This window comes from Ochotona princeps, chromosome 14 (assembly GCF_030435755.1).
Source record: "Ochotona princeps isolate mOchPri1 chromosome 14, mOchPri1.hap1, whole genome shotgun sequence".
NCBI classification, from domain to species: domain Eukaryota; kingdom Metazoa; phylum Chordata; class Mammalia; order Lagomorpha; family Ochotonidae; genus Ochotona; species Ochotona princeps.
Genome location: NC_080845.1, coordinates 33,450,090 through 33,474,531, shown reverse-complemented (window position 1 = coordinate 33,474,531; position 24,442 = coordinate 33,450,090). Strand labels below are relative to the sequence as shown.

Here is a 24,442-nt window from a genome sequence, read left to right as displayed (position 1 = left end):
ACTTGTTTGTTTACCTCTCTGGCACCTCCTAGTGTACAACCCCACATATCCTCACACCTATGTGGGCAAATCCCACTCATTTAGTTTTCAGCTCTACATCTTTTATTCCAGAGTTGTGTGGATTGCTTAGAAATTTTAAGTATTTTCAAAAGAACTCAAGTAGTCTGATAAGCCACACAAAGCCAAAATTCTGATAACATGCCTTAGTGCTGTCCAACAGAATTTTCCACAATAATATAAATGTCCTAAACTTGCCCAAAAAGACAACTATCATGTGATAAGTGAGCTAGAATGTAGCTAGTGTAACACAGGAACTACACTTTACTTCACCATTTAGATCTTCTAAGTTTACTTAAACAACCACAAGCAGCTGAGGCATACCAGATAAAGCTGCCAGCTACAGTGCTTGCATCCCATATGGGTGTCCACTCAAGTCCTGGCTGCTCTACTTCCATCCAGCTCCTTGATAATGTGCCTGAGAAATCCAGTGGAAGACAGCCCAATTCTTGGGACCTTGCACCACAAAGAAGATCCTGAAGAGGCTCCTGGTTCCTGGCTTTGAACCAGTCCACCCCGGCCACTGCAGAAATCTGTGGAGTGAACCAGCAGATAAAATATTTCTTTTTATGTTCTCTCTGTGTAACTCTCTGCCTTCATATACATAATAGATCTCTTTTAATTTATTTTTTTACTTATTTTTATTCGAAATGCAGAATTACAGAGAAGGAGAGAGAGAAAAATCTATTTGCTGGCTCACTCCCCAGATCACCACAATGGCCAGGCCTGAGCTGATCCAAAGCCAGGAGCTTCCTGCCGGTCTCCCACATGGGTGCAGGATCCCAAGGTTTCGGGCTATCCTCTGCTGCTTTCTTAGGTTATCAGCAGGGAGTGGAACATCCGGACATGAATTGGCGCCCGTATAAGATACCAACAATGGCAGTCAGAGGATTAGCCAATTTAGCCATTGGTCAAGTCCCATAAATATTTTAAAAATAAACAGAAGATGAAAAAGAAGAAAATAACTTTGTTTTGTTCAACTCTGTATCTTAACGTTTCATAAACAAATCAGGTAAGCAAACTACCCTGGAAAACATAATAGTAGGTGATAGGATCAAGTGTCAAGTAACACAGAGATCTAGTAATGATTTTAAAACGTTTTACCTGTTTTGATGAGCAACCACTGATGACCAAGGTGAAATTTCAGGGAAATGACAGGTCTGAAAGCTAGCCTGCTGAAGGTAAAGGCAGATAAAGAAATGAAATACAAATTTAAAATACTTGAGAACAGACTAGATAAGAAGGAAGAATTACTAAGTGACAGCTTAAGGGAGAAGGTTCATCACAGACTTTTTGTTCTTTGAAAGGGGCAGGTAACAGGGAAGAACTGAGAAACCCGCCTTTGCTTATATATGACTGAAACACAAAGTAAACAAAAACGAGGTCTCATAAGAAAAAGCATAAAAGCTCAGGGGCCCAGCATAATGGCTCAATACCTAAATCCCACCCTTACAAACACAGGGATCCCATAAGGGCACCAGTTCGTGATACAGCCGCTCCACTCCTCATCCAGCTCTTCTGTCATCTGGGAAGGCAGTAGAGGATGGCTCAATGTGTGGGGACTCTGCACCCACATGGGAGACCCAAAAGAAGCTTCCTGCTCCTGGCTTCGGATAGGTTCAGCTCTGGCCACTTGTAGCCACTTGGGGAGTGAACCGGTGGATGGAAGATATCTCTCCCTGTCTCACTAAAAGCGACCTTTCCAATAAAAATTTTAAAATCTTAAAAAAAAAAGTCAAAAGCAAAGATAGTTTCACTTTTATAAGAGAAACTCATCCGCTGAGACCAAAGGAAAAAGATGAGTGCCATCTACATGATTTTGTAAGAAAGGAAATTACGTCTAATAACCTTAATTTTTTCCGTAAAAAAAAGGTAAGCAACAACAGGGGCCAGCATTGTGGTGCGTGACCCCAGCATCAATAAAAATAAATCTTTTTTAGAATTAATTTCTATCAAAAAGGAAGATTTACAGAGAAAAGGAGAGACAAAGATCTCCCATCTGCTGGCTCACTCTTCAACTGGCCACAACAGCAGGAGTTGGGCCAATCCAAAGCCAGGAGCTAGGAACTTCTTCCAGGTCTCCAACGCAGGTGCAGGGTCCCAAGGCTTTGGGCTGTCCTCGACTGCTTTCCCAGGACACAGGCAGGTTGATGCATGGGAAGTGGCACAACCAGGACACAAACCACCATCTATTTGGGATGCTGGCACTTATAGGCGTGGGATTAGCCATTAAGCCTTCATCCCGGCCTTTTTTTTTTTTTTTTTTTTCACTTTTTAAAAGATTTATTTACTTGAGGTTGACTCGATGGCTCAACTGGCTTATTCCATCAAGATCTGGTTGCTTCACTTCTTATCCAGCTCCCTGCTGGAACCCTGGGAGTGCACCACATGATAACCCAAAGCCTTAGGATCTGGCTCCCATGTGGGAGACTGGGTGGGAGCTTCTGGTTTCTAGCTTCAGATCAGCTCAGCTCCAGCCATTGGGGGAGTAAACCAGAAGATGGAAGATGTCTCTCTGCCTTTCAAATATTTTTTTTTTTTTTTTAAAGTGCTGAACCTCATGGCCTCTGAAGTTGGACTGCCTGCGTTCATCTACTCACTGAAAACCTCAGTCAAGTTACTTAACCTCTGAAAGCTTTCAACCCTTCAACTGTTTAAAAAAAAAAAAAAAAAGACTAACAATCTCTCTTTGCTTGTCACAAGGGCCAGATGAGACAGGTGTAAAACTCAGGGTCTGGCATTCAACACTCTGATCACTCTTGGCAGCAGTGAAGCTCCGGTAAGGAAAAAAAAAATGAGCGGTGAATGATGTCTAAAGTCTGAAGGCACAGGAACGGTCTGACAGATTTCCTAACAGAAGCCCAATTTCCAGAAGGGTCTAGATATTCCTTTCCAACGGAGAGGATCTCTACTGGACTAGAAGGGGAAAGGCTCGCGTCCTGCGGCTCTCCGAGCCCGGTGAGGGGTTGGTCAAGGACCCTCAAGCTCCTTGGAGAGATTCCCTGATGGACACACGGCCCTTGCCGATAAGCTGGGACCACTGGCTCATTCATCTTACTGTTCGTGCAAGGCCGTCAGGCCCGCACAGCACCAACACCGCCGAGGGTGGCGGCGGCGGCCACAGCCAACGTCCGTTCAAACGGCCCCCGAGCGCTGCGGGAAGCAGCGGACAGCGGAGGCGAGCAGCCGAGGCAGCGTCCTGAGGGCTCGGCTCTGGCGGGCGGCAGCAGCCCCGGCCGAGCGCCCGCAGCGCCGGCTCTCACACCCGGCCCGGAGAGGAGGCAGGCCGACCGCTGCCTTACCTCTCGGCGCCGGAGAGGGACGCGATGGCGTTACTCCAACCGTGCCTCGCCGCTTCCGGAGCTACCGGCCGGAGCGCGACCCGTGACGCCGCCACGGCCTCTGCTCGGATTGGCTGACGGGCTCGCCCAGTGCCCGGATGGGAGGACGCCCAGCAGCCGTTGGTGCCTCGCGGGCCGGGGCGGTTAGCCGAGTCTCCGTGAGGACGGTTGGCCGTCGGGGCCGCTCAGTCTCCGGGTTGGACGAAAACTTCAGTCCTCCTGCGGCTCTGCGGACGGCCATGCTGCCTCCCGCCACTGCAGACCTGCTGCAGCGTTGCTGCCTCCTCTACAATCTGCCTTCTCCCCTTTCAGGAGAGAAAAAACAAACGAGCAGGGGAAACCTACTTTTTTTTTTAATGATGTCATCACTAAAATAACTGCTGCTAGACAACCAGGGAGAAGAAGCAGCGAGAGAGATACACTGGTTTTTACAATTCCAGGACATTCTCCAAGCTTTGTCATGTGTCGAAATTATTCCAGGGTATTTTGACACAAGTTGTGTGTGTGTGTTTTTTTGAAAGACAGGACGATTAAAAAGCAGCAGCAGCTATCTTTTACTCACTGGCTTACAACCACCCTCCCCCCCATGTCCACAACAGCTTGTTTTATAACAAGAAACCCGGAGCCCTTAATTGAATCCAGGTCTCCCCTGGCAAGGGTGCACAACCGCTTGATCGATCAACACTGCCTCCCAGGGTGCACATTAGCAGGAATTGGTGGCGAGTAGCAAACCCCTTGGCATGCAGCTAAGAGGACATCTTAACGGCTGTGCCAAACACCCACCGTCTGTCTCATGCAGGAAGGAACGGGGCATCAGTTTTGCCATACCACAGTAGGAACCGAGCCTTAAGGAGTTAACATTTCTTCATTAAGAATGTTGTTTCCTTCCACCGGAAGGCAGAGATATTAGAGCCATCCAGACAAGGTGGGAGGCTCTTGCAGGAGGAGAATCTTGGTTTTGTGAGCAGAGTAAGGACAGGTTGACACTAGAGAGGACACACCGGGAACCAGGGAAGGGCAGCAAGCATCTGAGTGGTATCCTGGCCTCATGGCTAAAGAGTGCAGTCCACAACTTCTAGAGATAAGAAGCTCTGACCAGTTCTAACCTTTCCCTCCGTTGATCTGCCTTTGTGCACGTTCCGTCTCACACCTGGACCGTACCATTGCCAATACTATTATTCGCCACATAATGTGTTTTTGAAACTTGGCAGGTTTCATACCCCGTTTACTATTAGGTACAGTCTGTGGTCAATATTTTAAGGGCCAGAAAAGCATGGTCACATGACACAAAGCCTGACTAAGGACTTCACAGGCACTTAAGACTTTCATAGATTTAATGTGATTGTGCAACTATCTCCAGAACTTCTTCATTTTGCAAAACTGAAACTAGAAGCAAGCATCTGACACAGCATTTAAAATACCCAATAGGACACATGGGCTCCACATCCCATACCTGGGATTGTTTCCCAGCTGCAGCTTCCGGTGCGAACCATGGGAGGCAGCAGTGAAGACTCAAATAACTGGGCTCCTGTCTCCCACACAGGAGGCCCAGATGGAGTTTCTGATTCCTGCCCATATCCAGGCCATTGCCGACACTGGAGAAATGAACCAGTGGATGAAAACTCTCTCATAAATGCATTGTTTAAAAAAATAACCCTGAACCTATCCCTCAGGCCCCAGCAACCACACTTCTATCAACTGGACCACTTGAGATACTTCATATAAGTGAAATCACACTACTTTTCCTGACTGGCTTACTTCACTTAGTATAATGTCCTCCAGTTTTCTTCATGATGCAGCATAGTTCCTTTTTAAGGCTGAGTGATACTCCATTGATGTATATACCACACTTTATCCATTCATCCATCTTAAACATTTGGGTTGCTTCAACCTTTTAACTATCCCAAATAATGTTCCCATGAAGATGAGTGTACAAACATCTGTACAGGACCCTACTTTCAATTATTTGGATATATACATGGAAGTGAAATTGTTGGATCATAAGCCAATTTTCTTTTTGATATTGTGAGAGATTACGGCATTGTTTTCTATAACAGCTATCTATTTATTTTCCCACCAACAGCACACAAAAGTTCCAGTTTCACTGAGCCCTTGTCAGTGCTTATTTGTGGGTTTGCTTGGTTTCTGAGACATAGAAATCTCAATACTGTTACTTGAATCATCACTGTTGCTTCCCAAGATATGTGTTAGCAGAAATCTGGCACCAGGAATCAGAGCCAAATATCAAACCCAGATGCCCTGAAGATGGGACATGAGCATCTTAACTACTAAGACAAACACCGTACTGCCCTACTGCCCTACTGTATTTTTATAGCAGCCAACCTATTGGGTGTGAGATATCTCACTGTGGTTTTTCATAGTGATTGATGATAGTGATATTTGTTTTAAACATTTGTTTATTTGAAAGACAGATTGGCATAGAGGGAGAGAAGCATTTCTTCAATCTGCTGGTTCCTTCCCCAAATGCCCACAATACCTGAAATGAGGGCAGGCTAAAGCCAGGCTGCAGGAATTCCATCAGGGTCTCCCATGCAGATGGTAGGGGCCCAAAAGTACTTGAGCCAGCTTCACTGATTTCTCAGGTGTGTTAGCAGAGAGATGGATCAGAAGCAGAACAGCTGGAAATTGAAACAACACTTTGATATGGGACACTGAAGTTTCAGGCAGCAGCTTGACACTGTACCACAATACCAGCACCAGCAATAGTGATCTTGATATTCAATAAGTCACATTTTGAGTCAATATGCTGTCATGTTGACTTTACAGAGCACAAGCAGAGTAGACACAGTATAATTATTTGTTTTCCTTTGGATTGAGTATAATACATAGAGGCACTAGGATTTCTGAGATAACAAATGAGCCTTGGCCTCAATTTCAATTAAGCAACTACATTAACTCTTACGACAGGGATCAGTTGACCTTTGAAGCTGTGTGGCCAAACACTAACTTCTCTCTAGCTGTGAGAGTCCTAGCTGGTTTCTCGTTCCGGGATCAGCTGTTTCATCTACACTGAAAAGCTGTGGTGCAGTGTGGCGTCCTTCATTGGTTCTTTTAACTAGGCTTTCTGGACAACATGCTACACCTTATGCATCAGATTTTCTGCTTTATTCTGATGTTACAAATAGGACTTCTTTAAATTTTATGAACCGGGGCCTGACACAATGGCTCAGTAACTAAATCCTGACCTTGAAAGTGCTGCCACAGAGCCGGCAGGGGGAATAAGTGGGGAGGTTCCCTTGCTGGACAGCTACTCCCACTGGAGAGCGTGAGCTGGGATTGGGGCAGACCAGACTAAACAGGGCTATAACACCTGTGTGCCTCATGTGGACTACATCAGGGAAAAGCCAGGCTGGGCGGATTATTCCTACTGGTGCAAACAAAATTAGAGTGGGTGAGGGTTGTTTGGGCTTAGCCGCAGCATCAGATGGCAGAAGCTGGCACTGGGGGCTAATTCTGTCGAGTCAAACCACAGAACCACCCAAAGAGTGCATAATCCAGGAATGAGAGAGACCTGGGAGGGAAATAGTGGGCTCCTCCCTCTTGGGTTACCACTCCCATGGGAAGGCACAAAAACTAGGACAGGGGCTGGGGTGGCTAGACAGAGGCACTCAACAGCATCCGTGAGGGCTGGATAGTTGAGCTGGTTAGATGGAACTAAGCTTCAAAACCCATTCACATGTACGAGAGCCAAATGGGGTGTGGGACAGACTGGACTAGTTGGCTGCACATACTGGCAAACCAGGGTATGGGGTGGGCCTGGTGGGGGTTATTGGGTCGCTCTGACTGGGCTGCAGCTCCCACTGGTTTATGCGAGGGCAGAGTATGTACTGGACAAAACCAGGCTGGACTGCAACACCCATTGGTTCCAGTGGAAGTCGGGGCTGAAAACAGAACCAACACAGCAATTGCAACCACCAGCTGATTGGGGAGATGGACTGTGCCGGACCTTGTGCTTGCTAGAACACACAAGAATCTGGTCTGGGAACGCCTCAGACAAAGTTTCTTTGGGGATCTCCCCAATCGAACTGCCGGACTCAGAACCCTAACCAAGAAAAGACAGAAGACAGAACAAGTCAATCAACCACCTCAGCTATATGTTGGCAGCGAAATACTGGGCAAATGGAGACTCTATGATGGACTATGTCAATCAGTGGATTCTTCAAGGACCTCATCGTGCTTGGAGTGGCGAGACTGGCAGCAATTCATAACTGGTGAACTATCAAAACCACTTGAGCAAGTATCTCAGAGCATGCCCCACATCCAGGACCTGGGGTGGGTGGGAAACTGGGTGGGGCTTGGTGGGAAACTGGGTGGGGCTTCTTCCTCAATATCCCCCTTTACCTCAGATACATGAAGGAAACAATATGGAAATAACAGTCTTACCCACTTTCCTATAACCCTTGAACCTTTTTACCCTAATTAACTATGTACAGATTGTCAAAAATATAATAAAAAAATGAAAAAAAAAAGTGCTAGGATCCCATATGGGTGCCAGTTCATGTCCCAGCTGCTCCTCTTCCATTCCAGCTCCCTGCTTGTAGCCTGGAAAAGCAGTGAGGAATGGACAATGCCTTGGGACCCTGCACCTGCGTGGGAGACCTGGAAGAAGCTCCTGGGTTCAGATCCGCTCAGTTCTGGCCATTGCAGCTATTTGAGTAGTGAACCAAAAGATGGAAGATCTTTCTCTGTCTCTCCTCTCTATATATCTTTTCAAGAGAAATAAATATATTTTTAAAAAAAACTCATGGGAGAAATCCCAGGGTGTATGGAACTGCATTCTAAAATAATAACAATAAAAGTAGTCACTTAAAAAAAAAAACTCATGAACCAGCCTCTGCTACATTCAAACTTGCTTTCTGCAGTATCCTCATTTCTCTGTCTTCACAGAACTGAAGAGGATTAGGACCTTGGCTTGGTTTAAGGGACCGTTCAGAGTTGAGAACTGCCTTTGGGTTTACAAAAATGTCACAGTGGGGTGTTTATTATCAATCTTCCATTTTTATTCTCCATGCTTGTACTTATTTATATGATAGAGTAACAGAGAGAGGGCAGGAGAGACAAATCTTCCACCTGTTCGTTTACTCCCACAAATGCCCACAATAGCCACAACTGAACCAGGCCAGAAGCCAGGAACTCCATCAGCTGCCCTATGTACATGGCAGGAACCCAAGCACTTGGGCCATCACCTGTTGCCTCCTAGGCATTTAATAGCAGGAAGCTGGATCAGAGGCAAACAGGATTCAGTCACAGTTACTCAGATACAGGATACAGGCACCCCAAGCCATGGCTTTAATGCTCACCACTGCTGCCAAATTTTTAGCATATTCTTTCTGGTAAGCTAGAAGTCCAATGGAACTAAGAGTCCAATGGGAGTTGACATTTAAAGTTAAATGGTGAGATCAGAACAAGACCTTGACAGGAAACCATTTGGGAACTAAGTATGGGTTCATCATCCAATGAAAAGCTGAAGAGTTGGTTGAGGAGTAGCATACTTTGATTTTCATTTCATGAAAAGCACTGTGGTGCTGTGAGGAAAAATGAATTACATAGGAGGGCAAGATCAGAAAGGCTGGGAGCACCGAGGAGTTTACTGATGTAGTGCAAAAGATGTTGGCACCTGAACAAAGGGAGGGAAGTGAACTGACTTGAGATATTTTGGAAGCAACATCAACTGGACAAGGCCAGACAGATTCTGTGGACAGACCTTAAAGCTCATGCCAAACCATAAAAGTTGTTAGTGATGACAGGCCCAAAATTTTGTGAAGCACAAATTTGGTTAGTTTCATCTAACCAAAAACCTCTAGCTTGAGGCCCCAGGAGTCTGTTCTAATCACCCTCAGGCCAGCAGTGAAGGGCTTAATCCCCTGAGAGCTGTATTGACAATGATGTAAAGGAGATGGACAAAGTTGCTTCTGCACTGTCAGGATCAAACACCCTTGAAGTGTGTATTATTACCAAGACTCTGGCTTCGGGAGAGGGGCTCTGCAGGTTAGGCTGCCCTGCCCGGACTTCCCTCCTATCCCTGTCTCACAGCTTCATTCCCAGTTTGGTGGTTCTTGAGATCACCTAAAAAATCTACTAACATTCACATCCTTGAGTCAAGGTCTGCTTTTGGAGGGGTCCAAACCTAAGGCAGCCTGGACTATTTTCAAATGAATAAAACTAATTTTTAGATAAGTTTACTCCTACTCCCTACTTTTTATGTCGTGGCACAAAGCTAAAACTATAACACTTGCAGAACACATGGGGCGGGCAGGGGGGGGGGGCAAATGTTAGCAGACCTTGGAAGACTTATAAAGAATTTGGTGAATATTTATCATTATTTTCCTTGTAATTATATATGAAAAAATGTAAAGAGTATTGAGAGGGTGATGCTGTTGTGGCACCATGGGTTAATACCAGCATCCCATATCAGAGTGGCAGTTCAAGTACCAAGTGCTCCACTTTCAATTCAGCTTCTGCCAATGTGCCTGGGAAGGCAATAGATGACAATATAAGTGCTTGGGCCCCTGCAACCCAGGTGGGAAACCCAGACGGAATTTATGACTCCTGACTTTGACCTGGCCCAGCCCCAGCCATTACAACAACTTGGGGAATGAAGCAGCAGATGCAAGATCTCTCTCCTCTCTATCTTTTGCTCTGTTTCTGTTACTTTGTCTTTCAATAAATGAGAAATCTGAGTATATTTCTATGAATATAACCTTTATGACATCAGGTTTCATCTTGAAATAGCTATGCAATTTATGATTTAAGAGTTTTTGATGATAATATTTTCAAGTTCCAAATAGTCATACCTGTAATTGGCATACCAGTAGAGAAGTTCTCATCTGTATGTCACAGTATAAACATGATGATGTATCTATAAATCATACCCTACAATTTACTTCAAAATATTCCACCTGTAATTTCTACTTTGTGTTTTCAGCTTCTGCTTTTGGGATTTGGTGGCCTTCTGCTGTTTTCATTGCTGAACTCTTTTTTCTTTTAAGATTTATTTTATTTTTATTGGAAAGTCAGATATATAGAGAGGAGGAGAGACAGAGAGGAAGATCTTCTGTCTGCTGATTCACTCCCCAAGTGGCCGCAACAGCTGGATCTGCACCAAACCGAAGCCAGGAGCCTCTTCTGCACCACTTGGGTGCAGGGTCCCAAAGGTTTGGGCCGTCCCCAACTGCTTTCCCAGACTAGAAGCAGGGAGCTGGAAGGGAAGCGGGACCACCAGGATTAGAACTGGTGCCCATATGTGATCCCGGTGCGTGCAGGGCGAGGACTTTAGCTGCTAGGCTACCACTCCAGGCCTGATTTCATTGCCTAACTCTTTCAAGTATCTAATCTCTAAGAGCTTAGGGGATGTCACTATAATCCCAAGTACTGAAATTCATATTAATGGTGGCTCACGTTAAAACTTTTCATTTGAGGGCCCATCACAGTAGCCTAGAATGGTATGCTATCTTGCCAATCCTACAATGAGGAACCCTTCTAATGTCCATTTGCTCACATGGTCGGCCTTGGAGTCTCTGTTCACCCAGATGTTTGCTGTCATCATTTGGCTGGGGTAGTTGTCCAAACTGTTTTGCTCTCCTTCCTCTACTATGCTACCAGATGTCCTCTCCTGGCTCCAATGAGCTGCCATATCCTCCACGTGCATCTGTGCCAGCCATCCACTGCTCCATCTTTTTCCACTGAGGAGACCCAGTTTTGACACACACACTGCACAATCAGTCTACTAATCCTGGACATGAGACCCCAGGCTCCCACATGCCCCGACCTGTGCCAGCCGCAGGTCCCACACCAGGTCACCACAAATGTGCCACTGGGTGGCCAGTGAGCTCCCTCCCCGACCCACACCCACTACTGCACCATTGGTACCCTAAGTCATCCAACCTGACACCCTCCCTCCCCTGCCTCCGGGGCTCACAGACCCAGCAACCAACACGCAAGTGAGCCCAGGGACCTGGCCAGGTAACCCTGACCCTACCCCTGGGGCTCACAGACCAGGCACCCACTGCACTAGACCACCTGCCCTCAGGGCTCACAAACCCTGCACCTAGAATGGTATGGCTCACCTCACCTCAGCATCCACCAGCAAGTGCTGTACCTTGGTTCAGTCTAGCCTGCCCCCAGTTCCAGCTCCTGCTGATGGGTGTTGCATCCTATCCCAACGCAGGCAGCTCCCAGTACTAGCTCTGATGTAAACTTCCAACCTGGCCCATCCTGCTCTGCATCCTGGTTCTCAGATCTCCCAGTGGATGTTATGAACTGGCCTGCATGTGTGCTGGAGGGTACCATAACCTGAACTGGTCTGGGCTGCTCCTTGCCTTGGTCATTGTGCTCACCTTCAGGGACTGTGTCCTGACAGAGTTCCCCAAGTTCCTCTACCAGGTCTCCTCAATATTAAACTTCTGATCATTCTCCATATTTCAATCTATTGAATTCCTTATTGTTTATGCTGCCCCTTCTAAAAGGCCCATTTTCCTCCCTAATTCACTTTGGCTCCCTCCAATCCATTTACCATAGGGCCAGAAAAGAGCTTTCCAAGCACAAATCTGATCATGTATCCTATGTAATCCCTTTCGTGAACTTCAACTGATCATCCAGTTAAAAACACATGTAAATTCCTCAATTAGTTTTTCCTTCAGAAAAGGTACCAACTTCTCTCAAACCCTATCTTCCACCCTGAATATCTTCCTGTCCAAATCCAGGAGCTTGCTTTCGATTTCCTGAACCTTCAGACAAGGTTCTTGATTTTAACTAAGAAAACTGTGGCTACTTTAAATACTGTAAAACTGTCTTCAGTATCACCTCCCAAACCATATTTATCCTGTATCACATAAGACCTCAACCTCACAATCACAAAACATGAAGACCTAAGCTCTTGGCATTGCCAGACATGCTCCTATAATGTGTTAGGAGGGAATGACCAGAAATTCACATATTATCCAAAAATTGGCCTCTAGTCAGATGAAAGCAAAGCGGTTCTAATCTTCTACTGTCTGGTACATTCATTCTCAACTCTTTGAATAATTTCTGAATGTCAGGCATCATGTATAGGATATGGGACTATCATATGTTCCTGCTTTTAAGGTGCTTACAATGTAGAGGGGAGAGGCAGACCATTAACAAGTAAATATTTTCTCACATGAGAATAAATGAAATAGGAGAGAGAATGGTGGGGACATATTACATATTATACAAAGTCTCTCTAACATATGGATGTAAAAGATGCAGGAAGTATGTGGTATCTGGTAAAGTAGGAAACCACGAAAGGATTTTTATCAGAGTGATTTAAAAAAAATATTTTTACTTGAAAATTAGAGTCAGAGAGCAAAAACAGTCAGATCTTCTACCCACTGGCTCATTCCTCAAGTGGCCACAGTGGCTAGAGCTGAAACCAGGAGCCAGGATCTTTTTCCTGGATGCAGGGGTCCAAATACTTGAACCATCCTCCACTGCTGTCCCAGACACATTAGCAGAGAAATGAATCAGAAATAGAGCACCTGGAACCTGAACCAGTGCTGATGTGGGATGTTAGTTCCACAGGCAAAGAATTAGCCTACTAGGCCACTGTGCGGGCTCCAAAATGGTGATTTTAAGATTTATTTTTATTGGAAATGCAGATCAGATCTACAGAGAGAAGGGGAGACAGTTTCCATTCGCTGACTCACTCCCTAAGTGGCTGCAACAACCAGAGTCGAGCCCATCTGAAGCCAGGAGTTGTCTATGGCCATACCACCCTGAACGCGCCCAATCTCATCTGAAGCCAGGAGTTAGGAGTTTCTTACGGGTGTCCCATGCAGGTACAGGGTCCCAAGGCTTTGGGCCGTCCCCAACTGCTCTCTCAGGCCACAAGCAGGGAGCTGGAAGTGCAGAAGCAGGGACAAGGAACCAGCATTCATATGGAGTCCAAGCACTTTTTCTTTTAATGGCTTAAACTCATCAATCAAACATCATAGATAAGTAGACTGGATTAAAAAACAAAACCATCTATTTGTTGCCTACAGGAGACATATCTTACCAACAAAGATCAGTGGAAACTATATCTCATGGATTTTGATTTTTTTTGTTGTTGGCTTCATCTCTTCAAAACACTTTCTTCTCATTAAATTCTTCAGTGACTCATAGATCATACAGTAGCATCATTTTCTTCAAGAAGGTTCTTGATTTTCTTTTTCATTTTTTTTCAGCGACACATTAGTCATTCAGTAGAATGTTATTTAACTTCATGGTGTTGTTAATTTCTTTTTTTAAAAAGATTTATTTATTTTTATTGGAAAGGCAGATATATAGAGAGGAGGATTCACTCCCCAAGTGACTGAAATGGCCAGTACTGCACCGATCCAAAGCCAGGAGCCAGGAGCTCTTCGGGGTCTCCTTTGCCGGTGCAGGGTCCCAAAGCTTTGGGCTGTCCTCAACTGCTTTCCCAGGCCACAGGCAGGGAACTGGATGGGAAGAGGGGGCGCCGAGATTAGAACCTGCACCCACATGGGATCCCAGTGTGGGTAAGGTGAGGACTTTAGCCACTGGGCTATTGCACTGGGCCCAATAATATCATTCTAAATTACATGACATAACAAAAAACATGTTAACTGCATTCCAAAGGTGTTTGGAATCAACTTTGTCACCATGTGACATCTCTGGATTTGTTTTATCTGAAAGGTGGAGAGACAGATTTCCATCAGCTAATTCATTCTTCCAGTGCATGCAAAAGCAAGAACTAGCCTAGGATTAAGCCAAGGATTGGGAACTCAATCCAGACCTCCCACATGGGTGGCAGGGGCCCAACTACTTGAGTCATTACCACCTTCCCAAGGTGCATATTAGCAGGAAGCTGGAATCAGAAGTAACACGGAGACTAGAATCTAGGCACTCTAAGCTGTGTCTTAAACAGTAGCATCAAATCCCCATCTCTCCCTGAATATTTTTAAAAAGATTTGGTGGGCCCTGGGCGGTAACCTAGCAGCTAAAGTCCTCTCCTTGCATGTGCCAGGATCCCATATGGGCACAGGTTCATACCCTGGCGGCCCCGGTTCCCATCCAGCTCCCTGTCTGTTGTCTAGCAAGGCAGTCAAGAATGGACCAAAGCCTTGGGACCCTGCACCCGCGTGGGAGACCTGGAGGAAGTACCTGGCTCCTGGCTTCAGCTGTTGCAGCCACTTAAGGAGTGAATCATGGGACGAAAGATCTTCCTCTCTGTCTCTCCTCCTCTCTGTATATCTGTCTTTTCCATAAAAATAAATACTAAATTAAGAAGATTTCATAGGCATTTCAGGGACAAAAACATAATTAAAAACATTACTTATTTGTTCAAAAAGTGTTGATACAGAGGACTTTCATCCACTGATTTACTCAACTGCCTACATTGGCAAGGGCTGGGACAGGCCAAAGGCAAGAGTCTGAAACTCAATCAGGGTCTCCCATGTGGATGGCAGGAATCTAATTAGTTGATCATTACTCACTGACTCGAGGGTGCACATTGGCAGGAACCCGTAATCAGAAACAGAGCCAGGAACTCAAACCCGGGCACTTGGATGTGGGATGTGGGTATCCCAAGAGGCAGCTTAACTATTGTGCCAAATCCCTACTCCTTATAAGATATTTTTAAGACAGTGTATAGTTAGCCTTTTTCTCTGTGGAAATTATTACTTCAGGGGCATGGAACGTCCAGCCTGCAGATAGTGTAAAACCCACGAAATCATTTCCATCTGGCCCTGCCAGACCAAGGTAAGACGTGAAATTCAATAAATCTATAGCAGGCTAATTTTAAGTTGATAGATTTGTATGGCCCACAAATGATGTTATAAATGTCCAAATGGCCCTTGGCAGAGAAAAGGTTCCCCTATTTAAACAGACCCAGTTGGTGAGCACTTCTCTGAGTTCTCACCCTTGTGGAATCAGCTCTCGCACTGACTTGTCCAAGTAACTAGATTTGGCCCATAGGGCGTTATCAAGCACAATAAAGCACAGATTTGATAACTGATTACACATTATGGCCTGTCCTTTGAGGTTATTCCTGTTAAGAACCCAGCTGGCATGTTGTGAGAAATCCAACCTCACCATGTAAAGGAGAAGCAAGGCCCTGCTGAGCTTGCAGGCAACAGCCAGCGGACCAGTGATCCCACCTGGAAGTGGATCATCCAGAACTAGTAAGGCCATCTCAGCAAAATGCTGTTCCTACTGAGTGCTAGATTTCCTTAGATTAAAATGTCTGAAATTTGAATCAAGGTTTAATTTTCCTAAATTTTGGTTTAATGTCTGTTCTGCAGCTCATGGGTAAGTTCCATGAAGGAGGGAATCACATCTGTCATGGTAAACATCATTTTACTATCCTGGTAAAGATCCTGGCAGGGCCAGCATGTGGTGAAGCAGAATAAGCCTCCGTTTGTGATGCCACCATCCCGTATAGATTCAAGTCCCAGCTGCTTCACCTCCAAAACAGCTTCCTGAGAAAGTAGAGGAAGATGGCTCAAGTACTTGGGCCCTTGCACTCATGTGGGAGACCCAGATGAAACCTCTGGCTCTGGCCATCACAGTCATTTGGAAAGTGAACCAACAGAAGGAAGATTCTCTGCCTCCTCCTCTTGTTCTGAACAAGAATAAATGTTTAGAAAAGTAAAGATCCTGCAACACTGTAGTTACTCAACCAGTATTTTAGTAAATCAACATATTGACTTACCAGCTATATTAATTTTTCTGCTTGAATAGGACAATAAGTCTTATGAACATTACTGCTACTACTAAACACAGATATGCTTACTACACACAGATATGCTTAAACACTGTTTCAAGCATGTTCCCCATATTAATCTACTCGGTCCTCAAAATAACCCAGTGAATAGCTACTATTGTTACTCCCTCTTCGCATAAGAAAATTGAGGCTGAGGAAGGATAAGTAACTTATTTGTGACTAAACCAGAATTCAAAGCCAGGGAGTTAGTTCCACAATTCATATTTTTAACTACAACATTGCCTTTTCAAGTCTCTTAGGTCTGGTAGTACCATTGGTGTTGTGAGTAAAAGACTAGCTTAGGCAGAAGGTGAATATCTTCATCATGACTTCAAGACATCGTCCTGACAAGGCAGGCAAAAGGACACTACTCACAGAGACCAAGCTCCCGCTCCAAAACCCCCTTTCCATATCAATGACAGTAAGAAGATGAAAGTCTGCAATGAGAGATGGTGACAACTACCAGGAAGAAATGCTCTTGGGCCGAGTTCCTACTTCTGCTTTTTACATAAACATTTATTTTTATTGGAAAGATTTACAGAGAGAAGATCCTCCATCTGCTGGTTAACTCCCCAAATGACCACAACAGCCAGAGCTGAGCCAATCCAAAGCCAAGAGCCAGGAGCCTCGTCCAAGTCTCCCATGTGGGTGCAGGGTCCCAAGGCTTTGGACCATTCTCTACCGCTTTCCCAGATCACAAGCAGGGAGCTGGACGGGAAGTGTATCAGCCAGGACACAAACTACAGGATACTGGTGCTTGAGGATAGAGGGTTAGCCTATCAAGCTATGGCACTGGCCCTGGTGCTACTTCCAAGTCTCTAACTGTGGCAACTAAAATGACTGGACATGTAGGCTCAGCCCAACTCCAGTCTCCCAACGGGACTATGAAAAGCTGGAGTGGGTCACCACTAGCTCATCACTGAGTCCCTCTTGATGGTGGTGCTACTGTGAATCTGTGTCTCAGCACATACTGATGTTACAAGTGACCTTGGCACCATTACCAGCCTCGCCTCCGCTCTGGGGAACAGCCTGGATATGACAGTTTAGATTTCAGGCAACAGCCCTGACAAAATCACCTGTGGGCTGACTTCTCTCTTTCTTTTTTTTTAAGATGTGTTTTATTTTTATTGCAAAGTCAGATATACAGAGAGGAAGATCTTCCATCTGATGACTCACTCCCCAAGTGACTGCAATGGTCGGTGCTGCACCGATTCAAAGCCAGGAGCCGGGAACTTTCTCCAGGTCTCCCACGCAGGTGCAGGGTCCCAAAGCCGTCCTCGACTGCTTTCCCAGGCCATAAGCAGGGAGCTGGATGGGAAGTGGAGCTGCCGGGATTAGAATCAGCACCCATATAGGATCCTGGTGCATTCAAACTGAGGACTCTAGCCACTAGGCCATCGCACCAGGTCCCTGACCTCTCTGTTAAACAGCTACAATATCTCTTAAAGGATACTCATTTTTATTTGAAAGGGAGGAAAAGAGAATTTTCCATCTGCTGGTTCACTCTAAAAGTCTGCAATAGCCAGAGTTAGGGCAAGCAGGACCAAGCAACCAGTAACTCCTTCTACTTCTTCCACATGGATGGCAGGAACCCAAGCACTTGGGCCATCACCTGCTGCTTCCTGGGCACATTAGAAGAAAGCTGGATCAGAGTTGAGTAGCCAATAATCTGTCACTCCAATATGATATACAAATTCCAAGAAGCACCTGAATCTGCTACACCACAACTTCCATCCAAGTATGGTACTTTCTTGATCCAACACCATAAGTATTACTAGCAGCAAGTATATACACACAGAACATTCACAGGGCCTGGCATGATGGCCTAGTATCTAATTCCTCGCCTTGAAAATGCCAGATTCCATATTGGCACCAGTTTGTGTCCCAGCTATTCCACTTCCCATCCCACTCCCTACTTGTGGCCTGGGAAGCAGTAGAGGATGGCTCAAAGCCTTGGGACCCTGTACCCATGTGGGAGACCCAGAAGACTCCTAGCTGCTGGCTGCTGGCTCCTGGCTTCAGATCAATCAGCTCAGGTCTGGACATTACAGCCATTTGGGGAGACAAACAGAAGATCTTTCTCTCTGTCTCTCCCCTCTGTAAATCTGTGTTTCCAATAAAAAATAAATAAACAAATGTTAAAAAAAAAAAAAAAAAGATACTTCGAGCCTGGCACAATAGCCTACCAGCTAAAGTCCTCACTTTGAACGAACCAGGATCCCATATGGGCACCAGATCTAATCCCAGCAGCCCCATTTCCCATCCAGCTTCCTGCTTGTGGCCTGGGAAAGCAGTTGAAGATGGCCCAAAGCCTTGGGACCCTGCACCCGTGTGGGAGACCCGGAAAGAAGTTCCTGGCTCTTGACTTCAGATCAGCGCAGCACCGGACGTTGCGCTCACTTGGGGAGTGAATCATCAGATGGAAGATCTTTTTCTCTGTCTCGCCTCTCTGTATTTCTGACTTTCCAATAAAAATAAATCTTAAAAAAAAAGGTTAAAAAGCAACAAGGTGGAGGAATCCACCATGGTGGGAGGGTTTGGGGAGGGGTGGGGAGAACCCAAGTACCTATGAAACTGTGTCACATAATACAATGTAATTAATGAATTAAAAATAAAAAAAAAGAAACAATGTGGAAATAATAGTCTTACCCACTTTCCTGTGGCCTGTGAACCTTTTTACCCTAGTTAACTATGTAAAGATTGTCAAAAATATAATTTAAAAAATAAATAAAAATGCAAACATTTAAAAAAGTTAAAATAAATAAGATCTCATAAACGAACCACTCCACAAAATGCCCCCCAAAAAAGTTTTTTGTATATCCTTTCACTGTTTAGCCTGAAACATTTCAACTATCTATCTTCTGTATTAGAAAAGAAAGAAAGAAAGAAAGAAAAAGAAAAGGAAATTAAAAGCAAGTGGAATGTACCTGCTGACTTCTTGCAGCTATCTAGCAGGCCTGAAGCTTGCAAGAGAACACTATTCCGCACCTGCATTGAGGAGAATTGTGGGCTCTTAACTAAGAACAAACAAGTAGAATGCATTATCCTCTGTTCTGTTGCCATTTTCCTAAGATGGTTTTTAAAGCTTAAAAGCAAGATTATTTGGGAAGTGTTCAGTTCTAACAGAGGCCACTCTACTAAACAGTTCAGCACTCTGATTCGTCCTAGATAAGGGTAGCCCAGACCAAAAGCAAGCCCACACAGATAGAAAAACAAAAAAAACAGATTGTGGGGCTACATGGGTTCCAAGAGGAAACAGCTTTGTACCCCCACACCCATAAAGTCAGTGCCTGGCGCACAATGGAGCATAAGTATATCCATTCAGCTGGTCATATCATAAATATTCACTGAGGACCCACTCTGTACTAGGCAGACTCCTAGGTTTTTGAGATACATTATAAAACAGGTGGGAAACCTTCACTGAAAAAGAAAAAAAAAAAAACTGGGGTGGGCAATGGATGAAGGCACCTCTTTCAGTGCCTGCACCTTATACTGAGAGTGCTGGCTCAAGTCCCAGCTGCTCTGTGTGGGCAGGCTCCTAGGTTTTTGAGATACATTATAAAACAGATGAAAAACCTTCACTGAAAAAGAAAAAAAAAACTGGGGTGGGCAATGGATGAAGGCACCTCTTTCAGTGCCTGCAGCTTATACTGAGAGTGCTGGCTCAAGTCCCAGCCGCTCGGTGTGCGATGCAGCTCCCTGCTAATGCACTCAGGAAGGCAGCAGAGGATGGCTCAGGTGCTTTGCCCCTGCCACCCATGTGTAAGATGCTGATGGGGTTCCTAACTCCTGATCTCAACCTGGCCTATCCCTGGTTATTGTGGCTATTTGGGTGGTAAAATGGCAGACTGAAGGTACCTCTGTTTCTTTTGTTCTCCCTCCCTCTCTGTTGCTTTGCCTTTCTGACAAATAAAACTGAGAGAAAAAAGAAAAAGAAAAAAGTAAGCACAGACAGTCCAAATAGTTTAGTCCTTCAAAACTGCCCCTAATTCAGGTTTAGGGCCTTCTGCACTTCTGAACAAACAACTATGAATCCAGCTACTGAATATATTTCAACACCTATAACATAATCCCATCGACTGGTCACCATTGACTGGAGTGAACTTCCATCCACTGTAGCTGTAATGGTCAGTGCTGAGCTGATCCAAAGCCAGGAGCCAGGAGCTTCCTCCAGGTCTCCCATGTGAATGCAGAGATCCAAGGACCTGGGCCATCTTCGACTGATTGAGACACCTACATCCCATGCCAAACTACCAGGCTGGAATCCCAGCTCCTCTACTTCTGACCAAGCTCCTGCCAATGTGCACCCAGGAGACAGCAGATGAAGACTCAACACGTGGGGCCCTGCTCTCCATGTGAGAGACCTAGAACTGAGTCCAGACTCTTGTTTTCAGCCTGGCCCCGCTCTGGCTGTTGCAGGCATTTGGGGAATGAATCAGCAGACTGAATATCTTTCTCTCTCTCTCTCTCCCTCTCTGTCTCTGCCTTTCACAACTCTGCCTTTCAAAAGCCTTCTTTTAAAAAATTAGTATCTTTCTCTTTAAAATTTTATTTAATTATTTGAAAGGCAGAATTACAGAGAGGTGCAGATAAAAAGAAAGAAGGGAGCATCCAGGATATGAGATGATGCCCTCATGCAATGCTGATGTCCCAGGCACAACACCAGCTCCAAAAGAGACATTTTTTAAGAGGAACAATGAGAAAATGAGGTCCTCCATATATCAAAATGTATTTTACTAAAAGTTTTTTTCAGTTTGAGAGGCAAAGAGAGAGAGGCTCCCATATGCTGGTTCACTTTCCAGACACTTGAAACAGCCGGAAGTGAACCCGGCAAAGCTGGAAGTTGGGAAATCAGCTCTACCAAGGTCTTCCTCACGGTTAGCAGGAACCTGCCTGCTGAGGCAGCACAGTTGCCTCAAGTCTGCATGAGCAAAAAGCTGCAGTGAGTCAGGAGCCAGAGGCAGCATCTACTTCAGTTCCTTGGTGATAGACACAAGACTTTTTTTTAAAGATTTATCTATTTTAATTTTTATTGGAAAGGCAGATCCACAGAGAGGAGGAGTGACAGAAAAATCTTCCATCCACTGGTTCACTCCCCAACTGGTTGCAATAGCTGAAGCTGAGCCAATCTGAATCCAAAGCCAGGAGCTTCTTTTGGGTCTCCCATATGGGTGAAGGATCCCAAGGCTTTGGGCCGTCCTTAACTGCCTACCCAGGTCACAAGCAGAGAGCTGGAATGGAAGTGGAGCTGCCGGGATAGGAACTGGCACCTATATGGAATCTCAGTGGAAACAAGGCAAGGATTTAGCCACTAGGCTATCACAGTAGGTCCAACACAAGACTTGTTTAAGGAAAGTTTTTAACCTTATTTAAAAGGCAGAGAGGGTCCGACAAGATAGCGTGGTTAAAGTCTTCACATTGCATGCCCAGGATCCCATATGGTCGCTAGATCTAATCTCAGCAGCCTTGCTTCCCATCCAGCTCCCTGGTTGTGGCCTGGGAAGGCAGTCTCGAGGACGGCACAAAGCCTTGGGACTCTACACCCGCATTGGAAACCTGTAAGAGCTCCTGGCTTCTGGCTTCAGATTGGCTCAGCTCCAGCTGTTGTGGTCACTTGGGGAGTGAACCATCCGAGGGAAGATCTTCCTCTCTGTCTCTCCTCCTCTCTGTCTATCCGCCTTTCCAATAAAAATACATAAATCTTTAGAAAAAAAAGTCACGTGAAAAAAATCAACTGACATATAAAGGAATGCCAATTAAACTCACAGGAGATCTCTCACAGCAAACTACAAGCCAGAAGAGAATGGAGCAACATATTCCAGTTTCTGAAAGCAAAAAATTGTCAGCCCAGGAAAACGTACCCAGCAAAACTTTCCTTTGTCTTTGAAAATGAAATAAAATTCTTCCACAGTAAAGAAAAGTTGAAAGAATATGCCTCTTCCAAACCTGCCCTACAAGTGATTAAAGATATTCTAAGGGCCCGGCACAGGGGCCTAGTGGCTAAAGTCCTCGCCTTGAATGTGCCAAGGATCCCATATGGGCGCCGCTTCTAATACCAGCAGCTCCACTTCCCATCCAGCTCCCTGCTTGTGACCTGGGAAGGTAGTCAAGGATGACCCAAAGCCTTGGGACCCTGCACCTGCGTGGGAGACCTGGAAGAAGTTTCTGGCTCCTGGCTTCGGATCAGCGTAGCACCAGCCATTGCAGTCACTTGGGGAGTGAATCATCGGACAGAAGATCTTCCTCTCTGTCTCTCCTCCTCTCTGTATATCTGACTTTGCAATAAAAATAAATCTTTTAAAAAAATGTTCTCTTGACAAAGAAAAGTAATAGCGCCCACCAAAACCAAAGGTAAATGTGAAGAACATCCCAGTAAAATAACAGAAGACTAAATCAATGAACAACCCATTGCTAAAATGACAGGACCAAATTACTACCTATTTTTATTAACCCTGAATGTAAATGGCTTAAATTCATCAAACATCACAGATTAGTAGACTGGATTAAAAAACAAAACCATCTGTTTGTTGCCTACAGGAGACATATCTTACCAACAAAGATCAGTGGAAACCGTATCTCATGGATTTGATTTTTTTGTTAGCTTCTTCTCTTCAAAACACTTTCTTCTCATTAAATTCTTCAGTGACTCATAGATCATACAGCAGCATCATTTTCTTCAAGAAGGTTCTTGATTTTCTTTTTCATTTTTATCAGCGACACATTGGTCATTCAGTACAATGTTATTTAACTTCATGGCATTGTAAATTGCTATTTTTCTTCCTGTTGCTGATTTTGTATTGTGGCTTTTCATTTAAGGGGATATATAGTAACTGTGTAATAGAGACTATCATATCCAGATGTGAGGATACAATGCAGTATGCATCTCTACTTCCAGACAAAGATGGACTCCTAATGAAACTGTTTACTATATCCTGACACTAGGATGCTGGACTCTCTGCCATTGACCATGCCCACAATGATGGACATATGACTGTGTATGATGAACTATACTATAGTAATGATATAGGGGAACTCAGTGAGGGGAAAGGGAATTGGGGAAGGGATAAGGGAAATCCCAGGGCCTATGGAACTATATCATAAAATGATAATGATAAAAAGAAGTTAAATTAAAAAAAAAAACTCAAAAATAGCAGGCCTGGCCTGGTAGCCTAATAGTTAAATCCTTGCCTTGCACCTGCAGAGCCCATATGGATTTAGGTTTGTATTCAAGCTGTTTCACTTCCCATCCAGCTCCCTGCCTGTGGCCTGAGAAAGCAGTTGAGGACAGCCCAAAGCTTTGGGACCCTGCACCCACATGGGAGACCTGGAAGAAACTCTTGGCCCCTGGCTTATGGGAGACCTGGAAGAAACTCCTGGGTCTTGGCTTCAGACTGGCTCATTGAGGTTACTTGGGAAGTGAACCAGTGGCTGGAAAATCTCTCTCTCTTTCTGTCTCTTTCTTTGTTGATCTTCCTTTCCAATAAAAATAAATTTAAAAAAATCAAAAAATAGTGTCAGGATTGAGGACAGTTTAAGGCCTGCAATGTCTGCAACCCATATTGAATCACTGGTTCAAACCCTGGCTATTCTGCTTCTAATCCAGCTCACTGTTAATGCACCTGGGAAAATAGTGGAAGGTGGTTCAGGTACTTGGACCCGCCTGCCTGGACTTGCCCCAGTGATTGCCACAGTTCGGTGGAGTGAACCTAGAAGATCTCTATCCTCTGCCTTTCAAATATCCATGTTACAAAAGAGTTTGTTATGTAATGTCTTCCTCTCATCTACCTTTACCCAGCACCAAGCTTTTCCTAAAAGCAACCTCTCATTATACACTTCTGAGTATCCCCCAGAAACATTCTATGCACATGCAGTACAAGAAAACATATTTTTCCTTTTTTTTAAAGCAATTTTTGGAGCTAGTGTTGTGAGAATTATGCATTAGACTGCCACCTGCAATGTCTTCCTCCCACACAGCCACCAATTTGTGTCTTAGCTGCTCCACTTCTGATGCTTTCCCCGCTAATACGCCTGGGAAAGCAGATGTGCCAAGTGTGGGTCTCTGCACCCACGCAGAACAGGATGAAGCTCCTGGCTTCAACTTCGCCTAGCCCTGGCTACTTCAGGAAAGATCTTGCTCTGTAACATTGCATTTTAAATAAATTAATCATTTTGAAAATTCAATACATGAGTTCGAAAATTTTAAAGTTTTCAGAAATAGATTTTTCAATCTAACGCTGGCAGTCGTAAAGAGGGGTTTTCGTGTACGTATCACATACCTGTCTAAAAGCTGTCGGAATTT

The 24,442-nt window shown here is 44.9% G+C and overlaps 1 protein-coding gene across 4 annotated transcripts in view; it reads right to left on the bottom strand.

Annotated features, from left to right (window-relative positions):
• The window catches only part of APTX (aprataxin), a 77,263-nt gene extending 73,780 nt beyond the window's left edge, over positions 1-3,483 (bottom strand). The window contains exons 1-2 of one of the 4 annotated variants that reach the window (XM_036496709.2): positions 3,360-3,483; positions 1,162-1,229 (exon numbers count right to left, since the gene is read on the bottom strand). The gene's annotated coding sequence lies outside the window, so the exon portion shown is untranslated. Of the gene's footprint in view, positions 1-1,161; positions 1,233-3,359 lie in introns of all 4 variants that reach the window. The other 3 variants (XM_058672413.1, XM_012925725.2, XM_058672412.1) reach the window with 3 other exon arrangements.
• Positions 3,484-24,442: the final 20,959 nt, after the last annotated feature.